This window comes from Nicotiana tabacum, chromosome 18 (assembly GCF_000715075.1).
Source record: "Nicotiana tabacum cultivar K326 chromosome 18, ASM71507v2, whole genome shotgun sequence".
NCBI classification, from domain to species: Eukaryota; Viridiplantae; Streptophyta; class Magnoliopsida; order Solanales; family Solanaceae; genus Nicotiana; species Nicotiana tabacum.
In genome coordinates this window covers 74,551,563-74,562,558 of record NC_134097.1, presented here as the reverse complement: position 1 = coordinate 74,562,558, position 10,996 = coordinate 74,551,563, and positions in this window count along the sequence as shown.

The following is a 10,996-nucleotide window of genomic DNA, read 5'->3' as shown; positions in this document are numbered from 1 at the left end:
TATAGTGTGTTGTGATCTATGGCTTCGAGCAGAGTTGGGGAGCTTGCTATTGGTTAGCGGATTGTGCGGTTATGTACTATGTTAGTTCCGATTTGATGCATGCTGGTGAATCAGTTCTGGTTGTGGAAATTGGGCCGAGAATGGCACGAGTGAAGGAAATTTTTTGACAAGATGTCATGAGCTCGGATGTGCAGAAGATAAGTTTCGATGTTTACGGTAAGTTGGTATTGTCTTCAGCGTCACCTAAGATCGGTGTTTTGTAAAAAGGATTTTGCGTCCTGGTTAATGATTCTTGATCGCTCTTCAGCATTAGTACGACCGGTGGTTTGGAGGTATGCTCCAGATATTGTTGTGGTAGGTTGTGGGAGTGTGTCCCACGGGAAGATTATATAAGTGTGGCATGTGATCACTTGATTGATTAGATGTAAACCAAGTATGAAGTTTGTGATGGTGTCGTTAAATTGAAGATTCATGCCTTGAGGGCACTTGGAATATTGGGTTGTGAACTGGGGAGGATTACTCTGATTGTGATGGTTGTTCTTGTGTGTTATGAGAAAAATGGGAGTTATTATGGACCTTTGAAAGGTTATCAGACTAGTTCAGTGTGATCAGAATCAGCTTGAAGTCGGTGGATAGATTTAATGTGAATAATGGCTCTATATCAGGCCAGATGTGTGCATTTTAGTAACGCGGTCCTCATGGAGGAGTAGTTAGGTTGATGTTTCGTTGTCAGATATTTCGTGTAGTGATGCATTGCGCCGTGTGAGTTGTGAGACGGCTTGAGAAATTGCTATGTGTTAAGAATCCCCATAGGAATGACGTTATATGAGCATCTTGGCTCTTGAAATTCAGATTGTACATCGCACCTCAGTTGTGCTTGAGTTTTGTAGCTTATAACGCTATATGTCCCTCAGAGATATTATTATGCACTTAGCATGCTTAAGATCGATACTCGGTATTTTGTTGTAATGAGCAAATTTGGCTCGATGTGCATCTCCTTATGTGAGATCTATGTGTTGATCGGGTGCCACGCCGCCATGGGTATGTTATCTGGATCGGGTTGCACGCCGCAACAGTGTGATGTTGAGTTTAGTTTTCTATATGCTATTTTGTATGCCTTGCTTCCTATTTTCTAAGGAAAGTCCGTATTAGTGCATGTGATTGGTAATTCCTTCCAGAGTTCGTTTTCTTTTTTGTATCGCGTTCAAATTGGTAGCCTATTGGAATATTGGGGCATCATATGCGGCTTTTGATTATGTCTGGGGTGGCTTATTGCCTGAGCAGTTCGTAATGGGTGAGACGAGATCATTGAATTCGAGATCAGTGCAATCTGAGTATATGAAGTAACTTAAGAGGCTAAGACCATTGTTTGGTTCATAATGAGGTGATAGTTCTTGCCAGAAGTATTTTCCCAATGAATTGTTGATTTGGCGGTGTTATGAATTTATACAGATCTCATCCGTCGTATCGGTATTGTAAGAATTTGAACAAGACCTATATATGTCATGCAGAGCATGGGATGTGTAATGATTTTTCTTCTAGATGGGATCAATGGAAGTTCTTGACTAGTTGAGTACGTAAGCGTTCATGGTTCGGAAAGGAGGTGAAGTCCATACGTTACCTTAGGATGGTATGGCATATGCGATATGTTGTGAATGATTGAGATTCGCGTGTGTAAGGTTACAGTTCAGTTCTGAATGGAAATTCATAACATTCTTAGGCGGTACGGACAGCTTTACGTGATTAGAGAAATGAGCTTCAGATGATTAGGGTGAATGATCTTCAGATGATTAAGGAAATGGTATTGCTAATTGAAAGTGATTTGACGAGAGTATATGTCTCAGAAAAAGGTAATGTGATTAAACTGATGATATTTCAGTAGTATTGCAGCATGTTCTTGGTGGGTCCACTGGTGGTATTCGGGTTTGCTTGGTAGCATAGGAAAATTTTGAGTATCTGTCGTGGAATGATTGGTATCAAAGGTGTGCATGTATTCGCACGGTGGAAACTGGAATCAGGTATGATGATTTGTGTGCCATATGGAGTTGGAGACTGGGAGTTCTCATGTACATGCTAGGTTGTGGTGGTGGATCGTGTGTATTCGGCACCGTTTAGCGGCAATCGGGATTTGAAGGCTCGAGTGGATCTTTGTTTGCTGGTATGTTAGATTTATGATGTGATGTCAGAATTCAGACTGGTTGTCTTAGTGTTGAGTGATTCTGAACTATTGCGCTACAGGCAATACCGAAAATGCCACGGGTTGAGTGATGTAGTGCGTTGGATTATATTCTAGCAGAGCAGTTTGTATTTCAAAGGACCAGCGGACGGTTGAGAAGGATTGCTTTCTTAATTGGTTCGTGATGGATGTCAGTGCAAAGGTTTCTATCATTAATTCAGTTCCAGTGTTGGGGGACTTTTCATATGAGTTTCATATGGCTAGGCATGTCGCCGGGCGAGGTTGTTGATTTCGGTATTAATTTGGTGCCCGGCACCGGATCGTTTGGCTCCGATAGGAGTTGTAATAATGGAAGTCGAGCGGAATGAGTAATTGGGTGTTGCTCGGTGAATAACATACCGGTTATGTTCTATCAGGTTTGCGTGGTGTGTGTTCTTTGTTTCACCATGGGTGTAATGATTTGCTTTGGCTCCAGACATCAATTGAGCATGGTTGTCGATTTCAAGCATAGTGACTTGAGGTGTTTCCTGTAGAGTAGTATTTGGATAGGAACACGCGTTGCAGCAAAGCTGTGTGGAAACATGACATTGCGGGTCAAATTTGTGTGTCCTATTTCTATGATGTGAGACAGGGTCTCAGCCTTGTGTTGTGGCAGTACTAGTGAGTTTGAGGTACAACTCTCTCAGTTGAGTCATTTTCATGAGTTGAGTATGTTCGGACAGTTTCTTATTGGTGCACGTATTATGCAAGTTGTGGCTTAGGCATGTATTGATGTGTCATGTCACTAGAGTAGTGTGTTTGGTCAGAAGAGATCGTTGAAATCATTAATGAATGCGAACGGATTTGATTTCAGTATGTGTGATGGGTAAATATTGAGGTTCGGTTCGGTTCAAAATTTGCTATGGTAATTACCAGGAGAGAAATGACTTCATGAATGGTTGACATAGGAAATGGCTATGATTTATTACATGTTTCCTTTATCATTGGCAGTATGTGAAAGTGTTGGAATGAGGTTTTAGTTGTTAAGAGGTTTCCCATCGATATTCGATTATTATGTGCAGCTACTGTGAATAGAAATTATCATTTTGATTATTTGAGTTATGTGGTATATCAGATAATTGCACCTGATGTTGCAGGTATGGGTTATTACAGCTGGTTCGGGCTTATTCCGAGTAAGGATATGAAGTTCTAATCTTGTGTATGATTTCAGAAGGTGCAGTGTGGTTCTATGGTTTATGGACTAGATGGATTGTGAAATTTCAGCTATGTTGTGTTATCGAACCTATGCAAGATACAGTAGTGTGGGATCACCCACGAGTATATTCTTGGTAAGGTCGTTCAACTATTGGCGGGCTTCTAGGCCAACTCTGGGTACACTCGAGGATGAGCGTTTGTTTAAGTTGGGGAGGATGTGATGACCCGACCCGTCGTCTCGTGAGTTACCGCCCCGTTTTCCCCATTTCCTATTTCTTTATGCTTCATTATCAGTGTTGGGTGTGAACGAGTTGATTTGGATTGGTTTTAGTAGAAAATGAGACACTTAGTCTCTTTAAGGAATGTTTGTTTTGGAAAAGTCAACCAGACATTGACCTATGTGTTAGAGGGCTCGGATTTGAATCCCGATGATTCGATTAGCTTCAGGGTATGATTTGTGATTTAGGAGTGTGATCGGAAGTAATTTTGGAGGTCCGGTGTAGAATTAGGCTTGAATTGGCGAAGTTAGTATTTTGGCGAATTCCGGTTGATAGGTGAGATTTTGATCTGAGAGTCGGAATGGAATTCCGAGAGTTGCTGTAGCTTTGTTAGGTGATTTGGGATATGTGTGGAAAATTTCAGGTCATTCGGACGTGGTATGGTCGGGTTTTTGATCGAAAGTGTATTTCGGAAGTTTTTAGAAAATTAGGTTTGAATTCGATGAGTTTTGGGTAATTTGATGTTGTTTGAGGTGTTTTGATGATTGGAAGAGGTTTGAATAATGTTATGAATTATGTTGGCATGTTTGGTCAGGGTCCCATGAGGCTCAGATAAGTTTTGGAAGAGTTTTTGGAAGATTTTTGTCGTTTGAGTATAAGCATGTAATGATCGAAAGGTTCATTTTTAGTTCTAGAGATCGAAATTTTATTTCAAGATTTCCAGAATTTAAATAATGAATTATAGGAGTGATCTGGAAAGTTTGGTCTAATTTCATCAAGTCGCGATTGGGTTTTTGACACAAAACATGAGTTAATTGTTTAACGAGCGAAATGGATATCGCACTGAGCAAACGAGCTCCGAATTGAGTTTCGATTGAAGGACTATGTTCGTATAATTATTTGTGACTCATAGCAACAAGTCATCGAATTCTGAGTTCGTATGATGGATTTAGAGCCATTTTTAGTGAAAAGCAAAGTGCTGCAATTTTTTTTGGCTGCTGTAATTTTTTTAGCAGCGTGAACAGTAACCACGCGGGTGAACAGTGACCCCGCGTGGGAAAAGTAACCGCGCGGGTGAATAGTATTTCCGAAACAAAATCTGGGCAGTGAATTTATAAGACATTTCATCCGCGAGCTAAGTCATTTCTTTCACCATTTTTGGGCATTTTGAGAGCTACTTGGGAGCAATTGAAGAGGATTCGAAGAGGATTGATTGGAAGTAAGTTTTATGAATTAAAAACATTATTATATTGTGAAATCATCCTTGAAATTCATGAAAATATAGCCAAATTGTAAGAAATTAGGGCTTGAAATTGAAATTCTAAATTTGGGATTTGAGGGGTCATTTGTGGTCCGATTTGAGAGATTTTTGTATGTATAGACTCGTGGCGAGATAAGGAACCCGATGACGTAAAAATTTCTGAGTTTTGAGACGTGGGCCTGGGGCTCGGGTTTTGTCAAATTCGTGAATTTTGATATTTTTCGATTGCTTTCGATTGGGTATTGTCTCTTTAGCATAATGCGACATATTCATTGTGATTTTGGGCAGATTCGTCGCACGAGGAGGGTAATTTGAGAGGCAAGGGCATAGCGAGCTAGACTTTGACCATCTTGAGGTGAGTAATTGATGTAAATGATGTCTTGAGGGTTTGAAACCCCGGGATTTCATATCGTAACGCTATATTGAGGTGACTTGCACGCCGGATAACGGGCGTGGAGTAGAGCACCATTGGGGATTGTGACTTGGTCCGTCCCGAGAGACGTTTTTACCATGTTTTCTACTTGAACTAAATTGAGAATCATCCTTACTTGGATTTATTGTTACATTTGGGCTTCTTGCCAATTATTTGAATCCTTCAGGGATTGACATCACTGTTTTCGCATACATGCATATCATTTGATCTCAGTCCAAGGTTTTAAATATTGTTTTGCAAACTCAGCCATCTTTCTAAGATTTGAAAACTTAAATGATATTTCTAAATGATATTTCGGGCTGAGAACTACTGTTTTAAAAATGCCAAAGGGGCTTATGATGATTTCTGGACTGAGCATGGATCGGGTTGCGCGCCGCAGCAGTGTTATATTGATATTGAGGCCGAGAGCCTGGTTGATTACATTGATATTGAGGCCGAGGTCCTGATTGATTACATTGATATTGAGGATGAGAGCCTGGGTGATTATACTGGTATTGATATGAGGTCGAGGGCCTAGATTTGATGCCATGAGATGGCTTGATATTGCACTTGGGTTATAGGAGCCCCTCCGGAGTCTGTACACACCCCTAGTGAGCGCGGTCGATGATAAATAAAATGGATGGCTCGGGCTGCACGCCGCAGTGGGTACTAGAGAGTACCATCATATGCATTGCATTGCACTCATTCATAGAGTTTACCATCATATGCATTGCACTGCACTCATGCATTTGTTTTTATTTGTTATACCTGTCTTAGTAATTGGTACTCTGATTTAATTGACTTTTTGCTTCACTAATTGTTGTTCTAAACTGCCAGTCATAGTTTACTTTGTATTTTTCCACGATTTCTTATTCTCAGCCTTTATTTATGTTTATTACTCACTGGGTCGGAGTACTCACATAACTCCATGCACCTTGCGCAGATCCAGGTATACCACAGGCTGAGTGAGGATTTGTTTAGCTGAGCAGCAGTATCCGGGAGTATTGAGGTAGCTGCATGGCGTTTGCAGCCTTGATCTCTCCACTCTATCTCTATCTTTTATTCCGTATTTTTCCTAGGCAGACTTGTAATAGGTGGATATTCTGTATTAGAGGCTCATATTCGTGACACCAGATTCTATTGGGCTATGGTGTGGTATTTTAATTGAACTTCCGCAGATTTTATTATTAATTATACACTTGAATGTAATGACTTAGTAAATTCTCTGTGATATTTATCTATAATCTGAATAAGAATTTGGGATAATGTTGTTCAATGGTCGGGCTTGCCTAGCAGTGTGTTGGGCGCCATCATGACCAGGGTTGGGGTCGTGACAGCGACATTAATGGAACTAATTGAATATCTATGCTTATTGTTGCATATCTATTTGGTTTTGGACATCATCTTTTAATGGAATATAATAAAAATTTTACAGCTTATGCTCCTTGGCATTTAGATTGATATTCCAACAATTAAATTTGAATTGTTGCGAATGTAGTAAATCTGCAACTTGAAAAATAATGGTTATATTTGGGGTGCAAGAGATGCTCAAAGAAAGTTGATAGAATTGGAAGTAAATTTCACTGTAAGAAATGTGATCGCCTTGATAGTTCTTCCATTCATAGGTTTAATAAGCTTCTCTATTTACTTAACGTATCTTTCAGGTACAAGCTTCAAGTGCAAGTAATGAATCGCATTGGCTTTATATCTTTGTTGCTTTGGGATCGTGAAGCAATAAAACTCCCAGGGAAATCTGCTAATGAGTTAAATCAAAGTTTGACTTTCGCAGTTAGTGGAAAATTTTACTGTGTCTGACCGCAGTCCAGTTGCATGTCTCATTTACCCAAATCGTGGACATTATGTATAATTTTTCATGTTCTTTGTTGTTGAAGAGGGAAAATCCTCTGTTTATAAGTCCGGACATTAAACTTCTGGTGATGTTGGTTTTATCCTGCAATGACAGCTAGCACGAAATTGAAGACAATTTTCGACCTGCTGAATCTAGCTTTTTCCTGAGATAAAGCCTTAACTTTAACAGAAATTTGTTATTATATAGTGGTGTCAATGCACCACAAAGTGTGAAACGTGATAGCCCATGAGATGAAATACCTGAAGATATTTCTGGTTTGTCAAGGCAAATCAATGACAGAGAAAAAAATAGGTGAAGGTTTTCCTGACCCTATCTCCTTTTAGCCCATCGAGAGTCATAGAAGAAAGTTTATTGTTAATTTAAGGTAGATCTCATTATCTACGCTAATTTTTTTTTATTATATACCTTTTGGATATACTCTTACTCCTGATGCTTACTCAGAGAGGTAGGAAGTGTGATATCATCCATGAATGTAGTTGGATACATCTTCCTTTAGAAGATTTAAGGTTGATTAACTCGAGCTTAGTAGTGATGGGATGTAAGGTTCTATGTATAACTGACATTTCCATTTTACGAGTGTGACTTTAGTATCTCATACATTCTGTTTCTCATCTACAATATAATTTAAATAATTTATTTGTCTTTTCTGATTATTGGTTAACTATTTTCTTTTTGTAGGTTTTCATGGCTGATAATGAGATGCTTTATCCTGCAAGGAATCCTGCCAATAGAAGTAGATAAGAGAATGGATCATATGTAGTAGAAGTTGATTATAATCTTGCATAATTATCAAGTAATAAGGTCAAAAAAGTGATTAAACGGGAGAAAAATCTATGAAATAAGGTTATTTAGACAATCACATTACTAAGTAGTTTGGTACGAAGGAGAAGTAGTTTAAGTTGTATTTTAATTTGGTTTCTGCCATTTAGAATCATGATTTATAATCTAAAGTTACTTGACTTTTTATGTTATCGACTTGATTGATATTAGAAGAGCTACTGAAAAGTTTTGAAATATCGATTTTGAACGTTTATGTTGTAATATCATTCACAGAATGATGAGAAGGAACCTTTTTATGTTATATGTGAGTTAAGTGAATGAATCAAGAGTTGAATAAGTGTCTTTGTGTAGTTAAGGTTTCCATATCTACTTATGTTTGTGAAACTTTAAACTTCTTATATCTGTTTTATGTATGAGATATTGATGTCACCTCTGTAAAATGAAAAAAAGGGAATCAATACTCCAACCTTTATGCCACAGCATCCCAGTTTAGGAATCTGGGAAAAAGGTTCTTAAAGTGTATGATTAGAAACTATGTGATTTTTGAGTTTGAGATGGCTACCTTTTAAATTCATCATCCTTGACCATATTTCTTATTTATGTAGTAAATTTACCATAATTAATAGCATTGAAGTGAGAAGATAATTAAGAACAATATTATCACACTAATATTCAAAAGTACCATTTGCGCATCGCGCGGGTTTTAATACTAGTTTAATGTAAGTGAACCAAGTGTATCTTTCCGTTTGAAAAAAAAAACAAGTAGCGAAAGTATAGGAATTTTTTATTTATTAACTTTCGTTGTTTAAGAAACTTGAAAAAAAATTGATTTATTAACTTTCCTTTTGTGAGAAACGTGAAGAAAAATTATACCAAATAATTAAGACAAAATTTACTAACAAATAATTCAAGCAAAATATACCAAAATAATACAAAATTAAGTAAATGAATATTTTTAAGTATTAATGAAATACTTAAATTACTATATTGTCCAACGTGAACTATATATTTTAAACGGTATAAAAGGAGAACGACATTTCGCTAAGGACCTTCGTGCTTTTAATATAATACTAGATTCTCTGCACGTGTGTTGCATGTGTATTCTATCACACTTTTTAATAGAATATGTATAGTAAAATAGTTAGAGCATACATGCTTGGAGAATATTTGATTTGTTATAAATTACAAATTTAACTATACCAAAAGCTTAGGATTTTCACGTAACTTTCGGACTTTTAGGAATAAAATTGGGCATACTCTCCGATCAACTCTATCCATTCTTCTAGCTATCATACTATCAATCATTGACATGAATAGAGTTTAAGAAAACATAATAAATAAGCAACTCTACATATGTCATTGCAAAATGCAAAATTTTAACTTAGCACATCTTAATTAATAATGTGAATACTATTCAGGCAATACAAAGCAAGAAAAATTATTCACAGTTCAATAATATATATAAAAACTGCAAAAGTTACCACTTACAGTCCAAACAATGATCCTTTCTGCCTCATGGATCAACCTCCACTTTTGAAAACCCGTGCAATCAAAATTGTCACGACCCTAGTTCACCAATCGTGAACATGTCATGACGGCACCTAGTCCCCGTGACCAGGTAAGCCTAACACTTGCGGAAATATAATAATTGCGGAAAAATAGAATACCATATTTAATTATCTAAAAAGGAAATTGTACTGAATGCCACTCGGCATATACGACTCAATATCTCAAGACTAAAACAATCCCAAAATCCGAAAACTCACCGGAAAACACAGGCTACAGAAAAGTATAGTGAGGCTCCAAACTCCAGAATATCTAACAAACGGAAGGAAAGAGAACTAAGTACTAAAGATAGAATAAAGAGGGAGATCGTTGGCCTGCGGACGCATCAGATCTACCTCGAAGTCTCTGTAGTCCTCCTGCCTCACTGATAGTGCGCTTGAGTAGAGGTACCTAGATCTGCACATGAAAAACATGCGCAGAAGAGGCGGGAGTACACCACAGCGGTACTCAGTAAGTGCCAAGCCTAACCTCGGTTGGGTAGTGACGAGGAAGGTCAGGGCCCTACTGAGGTTAAATAAAATATAAAGATGGCAGGATAAGATAAGCAGTGAAATTGAGAACCTACAGTAAGAATCTATGCAGGATAATAAGATTACAATAACGGAAACAGTGATGAAAGCAAACTATAAGGAAAGTAACCGGGGATCTCTGAGTATCCCGAGGATCTCTTAGTATCCTCGACATGTACTAAGGATCTCTTGGTATCCCGAGGATCTCTCGGTATCCTCAATATATGCCGGGGATCTCTTGGTATCCCGAGGATCTCTTGGTATCCTCAATATATATGCGGGGGATCTCCCGGGAATCTAACCCGTAGTCCCAAAGTAAATGTGTAGGGGGAATCTCCCGGGAATCTAACCCGTAGTCCCAAAGTAAATGTGCAGGGGGAATCTCCCGGGAATCTACCCGTAGTCCCAAAGTAAATGTGCAGGGGGAATCTCCCGGGAATCTAACCCGTAGTCCCAATTTAAAACACAGAGCAGCAACACAAGAATATTAAAATAAACGCTAATTTCGTACCAAGTAAACATTTACTTCTAGCCTAACATGCTTCACGTAATGCAATTTAGGCAATTTAAGTAAATAAGTAATTAAGTCAACTAAACATGCCTTTCTAGACTAGCAACATGCTAAATTCACAAGTAGAATAAAACAAGAAAAGAACTCAATTGAAATACTTAAGGAAAAACCGTATTTTCAACAATTAGCTCAATTACGCGCTCGTCACCTCACTTACATGGCATTTCAATTATCAAATATAGCACATCCTAAGGGTAAAGGTCCCCCACACAAGGTTAGACAAACCACTTACCTCGAACCGGCTCAAAATCAACTAGAAACCACGCTTTTGCCTCGAGTATCCGACTCCAAATGGCCCAAATCTAATCAATTCAATTGCATATCGTAAATATCATCTCAAACAAATGATCCTATGTTTTAATTTAAAGCTAATACGCGAAATTATGGAAAATGACCAAAACTCCCCTCGGGACCACGTCTCAAAATCGGTAAAAATTTA